The following is a 15,303-nucleotide window of genomic DNA, read 5'->3' as shown; positions in this document are numbered from 1 at the left end:
GTGCTTCCCGGACTCGACGGGTCGGGTCGTGTCGGGTCGGTCTGCGCCCTCCATCCCTGGAGTGGGGCCTGCCGGAGTCCTGATCCGGCTTTTTGCTGGCAGCTGCCTCGCCGAGATTGGGTCGGTGTCTCCTGGGAGCTGCCGGCTCGGTGCACACTCAGAGTTTCTCCCTTGAAGCGGCCACCACCCCGGAGGGGCCCAGTGCGGTGGCGCCGGGCCGGCCTTGCCCCCTGCGGGCTCCACTTGCTCCCGTGCCTGTCCTCCCCGCTACAGGCGGGGAGGGAGGGCCGGAGGTAAGAGAGGGCCCTGAGGGAGACACTCTGCCTTCTCTTTTCTAGGTGTTTTGTAAGTATTCGTTATCTTTTGGTGTTTATCTGTGCAAAATAAAATCGATTAGGGCTCTATGTTGAGTTTTTCTTTGCCCGCGGTAAGCAGCAGTCATTGCGTGAGAAAACTGGGCTGAGGGCTGACTGAAGCTGGTAGAAGGAAGGCTGTCGTGCTCCTTGTGATTTGTCCCCAGAGAGAGAGGGACGTGCAAGAGGTAAGCTATGGTGAGTGGAGAAGTGTACAACAGGCACTTTATGGAGGCAGTTATTGGCCGCAGCACTCATGTCCCTCGACTCTCGGGGGAGGAGAGGGGAGTTTCTAGTCTCTGGACTTGAGAGTGGAGTAACAGGGACTGTATTTCTGGCATGGGTTTAGCAAGCGGCCTTGAGCAAGTTAGTCTTACACTTGCTGTACCTCCATTTTTTCTGTGAAGTGGAAATAATACTGACCCCTCTGCTAGAAATTGCTTTGTGATCCCTGAATGAAGAGTGCTATGTGGAAAAATACTAGTGTGGTAATAACGAAGGTGGAATTTCAACGTATTCTTGATGTGCTCATGCCCATTTTATACTTGGGTGAGTTTTCTTTGCACTTAAAGCCAGAGCTGCTTTACACTGGAAATAACATATGTCCTTACCAAGCTCAGACTACCTAGGTCTTTGTGAACATTTAATTCTGCCAACAAGCTTTTAACTTTGATATCAAACTTATTCAGAGCAAAGAAAATAGCAATGGAATATATACCCACGTGCTTGAAACTTTTTTTTATATGTTGAAATGAATGGACATCACGTTAGCGGGCTGCTTTTGAAGAGCCCCGTTGGTGCTCGCTCTGGCCGTTAACGGTTCTTCCGCCTGGCCGTTGCGGTAAGTGGGCCCTTATGACGTCACCAGCTCAACTACCCCCCCCCCCCCCCCCCCCGTCGCCCTCCCTCGGCGGCGGTGTTGGACGCGCTCGCGCTACGGCCGGTAGGAGCCCCGCGGGGGAGAGGCAGGGCCTGCGCCCTGGGGGACGAACGAGTGCAACAGCTGGGGGCCGCCCTGGCACTCAGCGTGCCGGCTGCCTCTTGGCGCCGCTTACTGAGCACGCCAGCCTCCTTCACTCAGGCCCTCAAACCAGTAAGTCATCTGTAAATTGAAATTCTCTTATGTTCTGGCTACCTATGCTACTGCTACAAGAGTCTGTAAACTCCCCTCAGATGAGCAGTATAGCCTGGCTTTTTTTTTTTTCTTTTTAAAGCTGGTTTGAGAACTAGTTAATTTGTCTTTATTAGCTATTATAAGGCGTTAATGTGGATTTAACTTCGAACTGTTATGGATGTCGTGGAGAAGCATTCTCTGTGGCTTTCTTGATGAGTACTCTTTTGTGTCATTTCAAATAAACCTTCATTTTGTAAAATTACGTTGGATTTAATGTCAAAATTTAGTTCTGGGAGCAATTCAGAATTTAAAAAACCCTACTGTGTTGTGGAAATTCACTCCAAAATTAAACATTAGAAACACGAGTTTTGGGCTAACGTTATTAATAGAAGTATATACAAATTAAGCATGATAATGGTGAAGACATCTGAACAACCTAAACTCTGCCTGGTACTGATACCCCGAGGAGGAGTAAGTTGGAAAAAAAATCTTTAGGATTATAGCACGCTTACTGTGGGACAGATCAGAGGGAGCATATGTGCTTTGCTCCTCTAATACCTTATGTTTGGAATTTTCTTAAGTCTGACTTCTGTAATGTTTGTGGATCATTATGGTATTTCCAACTTTGTTTAAACAACACAAGATTTAAATTACCGATGTATACATTCAATACTGTTTCCTGAAAATTTAACACATTACTTTCAATCTACAATCTCTAAGCCTTGTAACATTTTGGAATTTGTCATGTTCATTCTAATCATATTGGTCCTTTTGCCACTACCAGAAAATGTGTTTTTGTAGTACAACATTGCAGCAAGGGGAAGTGCAGATTTGAGATATTTCTTTAGAGCTCTGGCAGGGAGAAAGCTGGTTCAGCTGATCCAAAATGAATTCAATTGTGAACAGCGCGTTGCAACCTGCACCCAATGCGTGGGCTTTTCCTCCAACAGATCTCCTATTGAGCCAGAACTCCAGCTCCCTGAGGAATTTCATTACTAACTGGCATTTTCTCTCATGTTTTTCATCCAAAGAGTCGAAGTCCTGGATGCTTTATAAACTAATGTATGACCAACATAGGCAAATGGATAAACAGCACTTATGAAACTTATGCAGGATATTTGTAGGATATAGTTGGGAATATTCATATGCAGAAAGCTGTCAAATGGTCCAGATATAACAAATATCTTGAATAGCAGTGATGCCAAAAGAGGGCTAGCGAACAACACTTAATTATATGACAACAAAAACAGCTGATGTAATCTTAGTGCTATATATTCAAATCTGTGAAATAGATATGGAAGGTGATAATTCTTCCTAATGAGACTCTAGTGACTCTGCAGCTAGAATGTACAGCTCTTCTCTGGGCATTTTTTGCAGACATACTGAAGAGAACGCAGAGTAGAACAATCAAAATATAGTCTGCAGAAGCTGAAATACAGCAGATTAAAAAAAATAATAATGGTTACAATGTGGCCTGGGGATGATTTCATTTGAGGAGCGTTTATAACTGTATGCACGTATTTGAAATTATAAACAAGAATGGAGGATATTTACCAACATGACACACAGCGTTTAGTAAAAGGAGTAAAGGAAATGTTTCTAAGAGAAAAAACACGAAGGTAAAATAAGGAAAATACCTTCACAGTGATGTCTGTTTTTTACTTCTCATTAAGGTATTTGGCCTAGTTCTCAATGGGGTTGTATTGCAGGATTAGATGAGGCAACAGGCCTCTCAGGATCAGAAAACACAATTTTACCTGATCTAGAAGCAACAAGTAAACACCAGTGTTTCTCAAGTGCTGCCTTTTTCAAATACACTAACAAAGGTTGTACCTGTATGTAATCAGAACATTCTGGGGTGGTTTATTTTGGTATAAACATGATGACCTGATTGAGATACATATGCACAACCGTAAAGTGGAGCAGGTGGAGAATGTCAGAAGTATTGCACATCTTCCTTCTCATCTTGAGATCTAAATTAGCATAAAATGATAAAAGTGATTCATGTGGTGCCAATCTGTTAGAGAGACTCCTGAAATGATTGAAATAATCACCACTTTTTATTCCTCTCCAGTTAGGTGGTATTTTTTTAGTGAAATCATTTCTTTTGGAAGATCATTCTTGTTAAACCCTCTATTGAGGATGAAAAATAAAATAAGTATGTGGAAAAGGGCAATAAAGAGGATATGTCTGAGCTGTAGTTACAGCTAACTATAAAGGTGAGCGATTATGATGATTTGCTAGAGCCTGGGAGGCATAGGCTATAGACCATGAAGAAGTTAATCTGCAGCAAGTTGACATCATAGATGTGACTCCAAAAAAGGAACTGAACCCTGCCTGAAACTGGGAAGTGTTCTTCCGGTTGAATCAGGACCAAGTCTGTCAGGCTTTCAATGCCAGTTTTTCAATGTGTAGCTCACCTCATTTTCTACATTTGAATAGCACAGCTTGACTCCATGTATGCACCTGGCACAGCAGGGTGTGATCCAGCTGAATGCCTCAACATTTCTTTACTCATTTAGTCTAAGTTAGGTGTCAGTGCAAGCAATCCAAAAGCAGAAGTACCCTCACTTTAGCCTCTGGCTTGGGCCTACATGAATCTGACTGCAGTTTTCTTTGCTGCCTGGAGAAAATCTCTAGATTAAAGAAGGCAAACAAGTTCATCTTGGCTCTTGGTGTTGGGTGGGTTGACGAAGCAAAACAATAGAACCAGCCGCAAATTATCAACTTCTGAGTCATGTAGAATAGAAGGTCTTCATAGCTATGCTTTTTTAAAACAAACATACATTTGAACTGTAAAAGAAAAATGTAAATAGTTACAGCACAGACTTTGGAATCAGGACTTTAAATCTATTCCTGGTTATTTTAAATCTTCCCATGCCTCAGTTTCCCTCTTTCTAAAATGGAAACAATAATACTGACATCTCATGGGCAGGCTGGAAACAAAATCTTTGTTGGACACCATTTTTAGAGATGAAAAATTGCTGTTGTTATTGTTACTGTGACTAAAAGAGTGGCATTTCTTGGCAACTAATGGTTGGTTGGAGGGTCCAAGGTTAAAGTGAAAACTCTTGACACAGCCACGTGTTGTTTGCAGAGAAATGACTAACCCAGAGGCAACTATTATTATTAATCCTTTTATTTATTTCACACATGTACTACTTCCCCTTCCTGCCTTTTACTTAATGCAGGGCACCTTGAGGAGAGCACAAATACAAAAAATACAGTGCAATTAAAGAAAACATTCTAGGCTAATCTAAAAAAGACAAGCAAAATATTTTAAAAAAATCAAAACATTAGGCATGATTTAGTGAAGGGTGATGCCTATACCAGAAAAGATGTGGACAGTGACCTAACACAGATGTGACAGTGACTAATACTGAAATCATTCATAGAAAAATAAACCTGCAGATGTTCTGAATAAACTAGACTTTTATTATTATTCTAAGCTGTGAGACTTATGAATGTGTAATAATGATCACATTGCACTAGGCATTTCCTGATGATGGATAGCAGACTCAGCAAAGATCATTCTTTGCCTTTGAAAGCTCTTCTTAGCAATGATCACCAAACACTTAAAAGGTAAGCATTGTTACAGCAATTTTACCGAGAGGAAAGCAGCCTCAGAAAGTGAAACAAGCTGCCCAGGGTCACCCAAGAAGTCACCTGAATATCTAGTAATAGTATTCATATTGCTGAACTTCCAATGTAGTAACCTGTGCAGTCTATGCCCACTTTCAAAGCTCTTATCTTGGTGCTCCTTTAGTAACCTCCAGGACCTGCCTCCTCTACCCCATTGTTCAGGTTCATTCAACAATGGAGTCCCAAATCATCTTTGATGCAACTACTTGGTTTATGAATTAAAGGGTGAAAAATACATAAAGCACTGCAAATGTCCTTCTGTTTGGAAAAGGAGCTTATGTGAAAAAAGTGTTGTTAAATGAAAAGGAAGATCACATATTTCCTTTTTTCTTTATCTGTCTTCTCTTCAGCATTTCATAATGCAAAGGATCCTTGTCTACATCTAGGTCTTCTGCATCCTACTGTAGCACAGATATACAGCAAGCATAATAAAACCGTGATTTTGTATGAATATAAACTAGTTCAGTCTTCTTTAGATTGAAAGGTGCATGCTCTAGCTTTCTGTTTGAATATAAGTTATTTTTGCTCTTTCCTCAGCTTCTTTGAAGATGTCAGGTCAGGGAATCTGGAGCTGAACATGTTTCCAGGCCCCTCAATGGATTTATCAGTTCTCTGACTTCTGACCTGGTATTTCTGAACATGGCTGAGATGAGCAGTAATTCCCTCATAAGTGCTACAGTGTCAGTGAGGTTTAATTGCTTAGCTGCATGAGAAAGTGTTCTGTAGTTCAGGGACATAATGTCTTAAGAAGATATGAAATGGGAGCCTACAGTTCTCTGTTTCTGACCCCCCCTGCTCCCCTCCATAATGTATTCAAAGTTTGGCTTTTTCAGGGCTGTGGCACTAACATCAGCTGAGAAAATCCTGATCTTGCCATTTATGGTATCCATGTGATTACAGCAAGATCAAAAGTCAAAAGAAGTTCTAAGTGCAGCTGGGCTAATTTCGTAAACAGCAGCAGCACCAATTTCTTTTATAGCAAGTTAAAAAAAAAAGACATTGCCGCTGGAAATGAAGAGCATACAGAGCAGCTGTTTCAAATTTGTCTGATGCTGTTATAAAATAAGTTTAAAGTGTTAACAGTTGTACCCACGGCAAAGTTTCCCCTGCTGTGTCCGCACTTACAGCTTTCCTTTATGCCATACAATTGAGTGGCAGCATTTGTGCTCAGTCCACTTGCCTTTTAGAACAACTTCTCAGAGAAACATTTACCCAGCTGCTGTCTGTAAACTGCAGGATGGACTCTGCTCTGACTTGCAGGCTGGCAGGCAGGATGCTGTGCATTCACACAGCCACAACTGTCACATTACATAGGAGCATCTGCTGTGCTGACCAGTGCTCTCAGGGGTGCTAAAACCTGCTGTCCCCCAGCATTAAATCTGTGTCTGCTTATATATTTTCCTTTTCTATTATTATGTACTAAGTCCACTGCGCTTAGGTCTGTGAAATATTTAGAGGAGGATAAAATCTTTCACCCCCAAATCTGCAATCTAGGTCAGAGTCTAATGCTGGGCTGGCACTCCACCCAGTTTGCCAAGGAGCAGCAACACTTTCTGCTCTGCCTGGTGTGTTGAGGGGGTGGCAGAATACAAGCAGAAAGGGTCGGATGAGGTAGTTAGTGGCTCCCAGCTGCTTGATTCCCACCCCAGGCAGGGCAGCAGCAGGCTGACCGTCAGAGCTGCAGCTGCACTAGCAGCCTTGGACAGGAGCTGAAGAGGGAGAGCTAGGACCAGGAATCAAGAAGTGCAGTAGCAGTTAGGAAGAAGCTTCTGACAAGGTGTCTTTTGCAGGGAGAAATGTTGGCTGATCTGCAAGCGAAAGAAATTGAGTTGCCCCAAAATGTTGTAGTTGTAGATGAGATGGAAAGTAGAGGGCAGATGAGCAGAGAGGGAAGCTGCAATGACCAAGCTGGATGAGTAGAAGTATGGTCAGGGAGGCTGACTGTAGTGATGGATAGGGCTGGATAAATTCCTGAGTTGCGGAAGAGGATTTGACTACAGCCTGGACCTGGGAGAGGGAGGAAAATGTAAAGACAAAAGCCATGCCAACATTGTAAATGATAGTACATTTCCAAAAGAGAGGATGTGGTTGAGAGATGGATTATTTAACCAACTACTTCTTTTGCCTAAGCCATGGCCTGCAGGGAAGGTGGTGTGTATCATGCCTTGGAGTCCTCTGCGTCAGCTGCATGTGCTGCTCGAGCTGCTGCTTCATTGTTGCACAGCTGTGTTGATGCTACCGCCACGACTGAAAGAAGGAGTCATATGGTATGGGGCCGCTGCTGGTGGGGCTGATGCCTCCCGGTAGCATAAGATACAGCACTCCTTTTCTTCTCACAGTGGCAAGCATAGCAAGCCTTGCTCCCAGAGGCTCTTTTGGATTCTCTGTCCCAGTTTGCCTAGCATGTAGCACATGCCCTGAGTGCACAGATACTCCTGGAGTGGAATTCAGCTTCTGCAAGAGGGAGGGAAGACTTATGAGCAAGTGGGAATGAAAATTGCTGTAAGTGTTTGTGTCTGAGTGGAGGGTATAAAGGTCCTGGAGCAGAGAAGAGAGATAGAAACTGACTCCTTGTAGATTCTTAACCTCAGCTTCTGAATGTGCTGAATGTGAATTCCTCCATCTTCTCAAACCCTTCTTCAACTTCAGCAGTCTGGCCTATATGGGCAACAAATGTGTGGATTCCTAGGACAAATGATAGTGTGAGTGGAATAGGAGTCTGGCCAAATGTTTGGCCAGAAGAGTAGTGTGAGTATTCACATTCAGGATATAGAGCTGAGTACTGGCACAGAAATTAATAACTGGAAGATCAATATAAGGTCTACCCCTCCCTATTCCATTCAGGAGACAGAGGATGAGTCACTATTTGGGTTGGCAAATGGGCTTCAAAGAGGATTATTGTGTTTTACAGACAAATTCTCAACGGAGGGACAGGTTACCAGGTGGATCTCTGAAGGCTGCTGACAAGACGAGACAGGAGGAGGTGGAACATGGGGACAGGTCAATGGTTAACAAGCTGAAAACAATTTGGTGAAACGCTGCAGACTGAAACCATAGCAATGGAGAAAAGAGTAACAGGAGAGTAGGAAAAGGGAAGGGATGAGCAAGCTCTTGGTAAGCAATAAAAAAGTTGAAGGACTCTGGAGCAGGGATCCTCAAGCCCTTACTGTTGCAGTTAGCCTCCTGAAGCTGGTCAGTGCTTAAGAGTGTCGCTTACATGGCCTGCTGCGTTTACTCATTCTTTTATTCATCTTTTATTTCTTTTATTAAACCCCACAGCAGTTGTTAACAGGGGCATGAGAGGTTCAAGGAGGCCAAAGGAAAATAGAAATGGTGGCTTTGTCTGTAATAGCATGTATTTCTAAAGTGATATGATGTGTCCTCTTTAACATCCTGATACAGGATCTGGGATAGACTGGTTTGTTTTCCTATTCTGTTGTTTGTAGTCAAAGCTGGATTAAGACCATGTCAGTATAGGCCTATTTCTAATCAGCTCTCCTTTGAAGAAAGTTTTCCCAGTTTCAAAGAAAAGCATGAAAAACCGTATCCAGGAATTTCTACCTGCTTTCGAAGCCAACTTCTAGACAATAGCTCTGAGATATGAGCTGACTGTGCTTATTAGTGAAGTACTATTGTTACCTGCAAATAGTAGGAGGGTGTCTTTAACATCAGCTTATTCATGTGTTATCAGGAAGGCCCATAATCCCTCCAGACATCATGATTATTGAGTAGGTGTGGATAGCCATTACTCACCATTCACACAGTGGTGTCTGGGATGGGCACATCACCTTCCTTATTTGGGCCCTGAGAGAAGGGTCTTACACTGTGATACTTTCCCTTTCACCCCAGCCATTTCTGGCCATGCTGATATATTGCACAGGTACAGAGTGAGATGGCTTCTGTTGCACTCAGTGTTTTACCTGCCACTTGGCTGTCCCAGAAGAAAAAGGGCTATAGAAATCAGGCAAGAGGCCATGTGCTCCATATACTGCAAGATGAATATCCCTTTTTAGGAAAAAACAGACTGCACTGCACTGGTTCAAAAAATTAAATGCTGAAATCAAAGCACCTGGGAAAAGGGGGTTTATATAAGTTGAGCTGGTGCTAGAGCACACATCTTGTGCACTGAAGTCATAGCCATGCTGCCTGCAAACCCTGCTGGATGCAGCTCGTGTTTACTGTGCTTTAGTACATCTGTATGACATCTGCAAGATTGGGAGAGTTCTCCAGCAAGGCGTTCAAAACCTTGCAATTTTTCAGGCATGCATAGGTGGCCAGCAGAAGCACTCATTTGTACTTGGGCTTGATCGAAAGGGCAAAGGGATGACCTGTGGCTTCACACAGGACCTGTGTGTCCACATCACAGGGTTGCAAATGCAATGCTGTGATGAGGGGATGTCATGCTGTGTATGGCTGTCAAATACAGAGGAAGCCTTTGCTCATGCTTTCTGTAGTCATAAGAGTTTGATGTTTCATTGCAAGCTTTGGATGCGACTTTCTGCTTCTTCCTTCTTTCTCCAGCATATATGTAGAGATCTACTGTACAATCAAACAAATTTATGAAGAAATAGCAAAGTGTTAAAGTAACATATGTGATATGGAAAATCCTTACAGCTGCCTGTAAGCAGTATGTGTAACCAACAATAAAACAAAGAGTATGTATGGTGTGAAAGGATCAGTGACACGAAGTGGTATTTCATTGGGCTTGCAGGGTGACCTGTCTCTTGGTGACAGAGGGTGTTGAAGGAATGAATGGGGATATCTGCTCATTTGAAGGGAATTTACCACCAGCATCACCCACTATCTGAAGCTTTATAGGATGTAGAGATTGCTCGGTTGCTACAGTGGGAGATGGTACTCTCACAAGTGGTGTGGCTTGTTTTTTTTTTCACTTGATGGCCATTTAAATGATGAGCCACTTAGCTCTTGCTGTTGCTGTTTGTCCTGCTCCCTTGATGTCTGTGCTTGTCTTAGGTACTGTGAACCTCCTGTCCCACTCCCCCGCTCACATCTTCCCTCTCTCTACCCTTCTCACCCTCCCTGTACTGAGGCACATGTGCAAAGTCACTTGTTGCACCATGTTGCCTCTGAATTTTTTACATTTCTCTTCTTGCATAACGTATCTCTCACTGACAGGTCAGAGTGGCTGCCTTAGCCAGTCTGAGGTGGCAAGTCCTAGCAAAACAATCTTTTGTTCAAGGAATGAAAATCTCGTGTCCCGCAGCATGACATGGCCACAAGTTACCATTTCTGCCTATTTGGCATGCCTTCTTTTAATTGCTTAGCCTCTTCAAAAGGTATTACTAGCCTGGTTACCAGTACCAGCCACAGATATACTATTGTCATGGTTTCAAATGGTTTCATTAAACAAATTTAGGAAAAAAAGGAAAGGGGGCAGCTTGAAATGTTACGGCAATCGGATGTAGTGCTTATTACCATTGCTATTTTAGTGTTGCTTCAGTCTGGGGGAATCCTACAGGATGCAATTTCTCCTGAAAATCCCTAAACAAGAGAAGGGATAACCTTTCTGGGATTTTTATAGAAAAGCATCTACTTATTTATAGGAGAGATTTCAGCACCTGTTGACTGATCAGCATATGAATGAATAGAGAGAGCTAGCTGGCAGCTGTTGGAAATTTATGCTGTTTAGGAATACCACAGCATGCAGCAAGTCTCTCCTTTGTAAAAAGTCTGAAGCATTCAGTGAAAAATAAGGAAAAAATGGGGTGAACATCCAGATGGTGCTGAACTGAGATATCAGAAGATGGTTTAAAAAGTCACCTTTTCTCCAGCTTCCCACATTTTTCCCAAACAGCAGGCTGTGAACAAATAACCTCTAGAGACTAACATTTCTGTCAAAAATTATGTTTAGTATAGCCCTGGTATAGTATAACAGACTATGTGGGACAATGATACTCCACTAGTATGAGCACATCTGTCTGACAGTGCACTGACCTGTTATAAAGAAACTTACCCATGCAGACCACAGTTCTTCATTTCCTTCTCCATGCTAACAAAACCAGCTATAGCTATTTATGTAGCTACAGATCTAGCCCTGCTGCTGCTTCTATTCTCAGCCCATTCCCCAGGAGATCTTTAAAATACAATTATCTCCAGCTCCACTTAATCACGCAATCTGTCCCAAGGTCTGTTCCTGCTTTTTTGGTCCTCCCGTTGCCATTATCTCCCAAGGTACTCTGTTCTTCTTCTTCTTTGACCATGTATGAACACTTAACCATGTGCCTGGTTAAGCTCCTTGCTGTGGGAGCCCTGTGGTCACTCTTGCTGTTGGAATACTCTGCCTCGTTAGGCAGACAGTGAGAAGGCCTTACCGTGTTTAATCTACTCCGCTGCAGGATATCCATCAGCCCGAGCCCTTCATTTGCCAGCCTCCCACAGCTGTTTTCATGCAGGTGTCAGTGTATCTCCCCAAACCATTTTCTCACTGGTGAGCACAGAGAATCTCAGCCTAGTGAGCAGCCCATTTACACAGTATCTTTTTAGGCTGTTGAAGTGAGCTGAGCAGTGAAGAAATAGACCATGTTGTGTGATATTTTGGGTTTAAGCTTTGCTAGAAACTAGCAGGTGGCTTCTTAGTAAGCTGGAAGAGAAGGAGGACCAATAGAGAGGCTGGAAAATACATGCTGTGAGGTGGCATTGAAGGACTACTAAAATTAAATTCTGCTGTCCAGGTTTCAGCTGTGTCAAGATTGCAAAGCATCTGGTTTTGGTCCAGCTTACACTGAAAACTAGGCTCTAATTTATACCCCCTGCAAGATGTCTACAGCAAGCTTTTTTCATGAAGAGGAAAATAAAGTTTAAAGTAAAACACATGATGACTACAGCCATAGGTCAGGTGGTACAAAGATGGATGGAGACAAACTGTCAGTAGTTAGTTGTAGGTTATTCCATAATTATTTAATGCAGAATCTCTTACACCCATGCTTGTCCCATGTAGTCTATTTCTGGAGACATGTTGGTAGACATTGCTTAAGCAGGTGATTTGCTGATGACTCCCACATTATATATTTGTGTCATTTTGTGCTCCCTCTTCCTGGTTAGTAACTTTCTCAAGGCAGAACTGCCTTTTTGTTTTATCTTTTGACAGTGCCCAGCAGTCCTGGGTTCCCCAATGAAACACACACATAGTCCTCTTTATGTGTGAATACACTAAAACAGCAGGACAGAACACCCACTTATTAAACTCTCTGTCCCCTCTCTTCCCCTCCCCTCCTATGCCAACCCAGGATTAAACCTAGCAAAAAGCTCAGCTCTTCCCCAGACAATCTGTGAGCATCTGTTCTGCTCTTTCAAGCTGCAAGGTGTAAAAGCTGCTTCCCAGTCCCCTACTTGAACTATCTGCCCAGATGGCAGTATCTCTCAGGAAGAACCAACCCTTTAGATGTGCCAGTCCTATGCAAATACCTATGAGTTTTCTGTGTTCCTTTTGCTGTCTGATCCTTTTGGGTGTCCAGGACCCATCTTATGCCAAAGTCCTTCTTTAGCAATCATCAGCATCAGCTGTTCTGGGTGACTATTTGCATCTGCTTTGGGTGTGATGACAGAAAAGATAGCAGGCAACTTTTGTTACTGCCTGTTTCCCAGCTCATGCAGGCTGCTGCGTGAACCAAGGGGAGCTTTGCTGTGCAGTATGACTCATCTTTTATGCTGTGCCTCTGTGGTGCTTGGGCATTTGGAATAGCACATGTTCCCTCATCATTTTCCTGTCTGAATGCTGGAAGGAATTAACACTAATACTTCCTATTCTGGGTCTGTTTCATCCAAATAAGTACCTTATTCATTGGCCAGCACTGACAGTGGTCCTACATCCTCTTAAAATGAGGATGACAGAACTGGGCCTTTAATAACTATTATCTGCTTTACCCAGTTGGATTCTCCTGACACCAAACAACACCAGCAGAGTCTAGAGACACCAGTTCAGCGTCTTGGTTTCCACAGAGTCAGATGCTCTGTCTGTAGGTGGAAGGAAGTCATGCAGAAGAACTGTGGAAAAAAGTGCAGAGCACTAATTTGTCCCTAGCCAAAAAGAGCTCAGTCAGAGCTTAGTCTCTCCTCACCTCTTAAAGAACTGCTCAAAGAAAGGACTGTAAAGGGAATTCTTAGGAAACAGAAGAAGAGAATGACCTGGGGGAAGAGTGGAATTCATGTATTTGGGGATAAGAATAATTGGAATCCCCAGACCAGTTTTTTGAACTACTTGAATTTCATTATAAACTTTCTCTTCTGGAGAAAAATTCTATTGCCTTTCTGTGCATACTTTTTGCTCAGTCACGCCTTTTCCTTCCAACGACTTATTTTACATGCCACCTTTTGCCTGGCAGCAAAACGTCTAAGAATGGTTTGAAAATCAAGGAGGGCAATCTTACAGTAGAGAAATAAAAATGTCATGTTTTCAAGCTCAATTCAGCATAATATATATAAGTTGCAGTTACTTATGCTGCCTGAATCAAAATCATTTATTGCCATTATAAAAAAAATAATTTAGAAGTTGCCAAGGGGAACTTGTAGCTTAATGCACTGGTCGGTGCTCACAAATTTATTAGACGTGATAAGTAACTTGAGAGTAAGGAGATAGCTGTCATCATTTGATGATGCATTTAACGTTTAAAGATATGTAACAAAAATGTATATATTGGTTGTAATGTTTAGAAAGTATGTGCCCGATTTCCTATTGGAAAATGTGACCTGTCTTGAACTTTGCAGTCATAGTTCAGAAGCAGCTTTCATTAGCTCATGTGGATAGCTAAAAAATAGACTTCTTCTTCCATTGACAAGGGTAAAATCTCGTACCAGGATCTGTTGTTAAACTGTGTCCATAAATATTCTAACATTTCAGCATCTCCTTGTATTCTTGATTCAAATGGCCTGCAGGATGTTGCAAACTTGTTTTATGTATTGCTGAAAGATCAGACAGCTCAGGAAACATGAGTTTTTGATTCTTTTCCTGCTTCTTTGGCTTTAAAAGCATGAGATTCTGTTGACTGAAAGGAAATGATTCCTGCTTTACACCAGTTTAAAACTACAGTTATTTATATTATAATAGCCCCTAATAGCACACCTATGACCATTCATAGAATTGGGACCAAAGTAAAAGGGAAGTTGTGCATGTGATACCTACCTCTAAGAGTTTCAGAAAGCTTTGTTATCTAATGGGTAGATGAGGGAACTGAGAACCAGAGCTCCTGGGTTTCTGCTTTTAGTACTACTATGAATTCATTTGCACAGATCATTTGATCTTTGTGTCTTGGTTTGCAATGGCTGTAATACTTTTGTTACCAGGCAGGCTTAACCCATTAATAATTGTAGGATGCTTTCAGACCATTGTGTAGGAGGTACTGCACAAAGGCTTGAAGTTACTTACAGTGAGCCCATCTTCAGACTTCCTGTTGCTTTTCTGGATGATGTATTTTAATTACAGTGGATTAAGCCATTTGTAAACATGCAGTTGTTGCATTTTGAACATAAGCTTTTGTTCCTGGCGTTTGAAAGAATCCCATCCAGTTGTGTGTTTACAGGTTGATCAGTGCTGTCTCTGCTAATCCTCCCCTGGTTTCTCTCCTGCAATCCATTCCAGCAGTGATGAATTCTCTTCTTGAAATTAATAATGCCAAGCTTGTCAATATTTTAAAACCCAAACTTAATTTTGTCCTCTTGAGTCTTGCCTTTGGCTTGTGAAAACAGAAGCTTTAAACTCTATTATGTGGAAAGTCTACTGGGATGTCTTGGTGTGGCAGGTGCTATATAAGTTTAGTGCTGCATAGCTATTAAAGTCCATTAAGAAGGATCTTTCTGGGGCTGTCAGCACACTGCAGATTAAAACCAGAAAAATAAAGACACAGTCAACAAATGCTGCTGTAATGGCATAGCTGCAAAGAGGGAACTCATCTTTGGCTTGTGATCAGTTTACTTCTGGTTTCAATGAAAAGATTGTTTGGCTTCCTGTATAAGCTCTGAAAAAAAATCAATGGCAAGAAGCTTGAGTGGGAGCCAGAAGAAGGGCTGTGCTGAATCCAGAATACAGAAATCTTTCATGATTTCTATATCCTGCTCCATACTGGCTCTTTATATTCTGGTAAGAATTAAACTTTACTATTATGACTGTAGCACGACTGCAAGGTTATCAGATGGGAATAAATTGTCAAGTTTTATTTGGGCTTTTAAAGACATATATCA

Source organism: Dromaius novaehollandiae, chromosome 3, assembly GCF_036370855.1.
Source record: "Dromaius novaehollandiae isolate bDroNov1 chromosome 3, bDroNov1.hap1, whole genome shotgun sequence".
NCBI classification, from domain to species: domain Eukaryota; kingdom Metazoa; phylum Chordata; class Aves; order Casuariiformes; family Dromaiidae; genus Dromaius; species Dromaius novaehollandiae.
Note: the sequence above shows the minus strand (reverse complement) of the source record.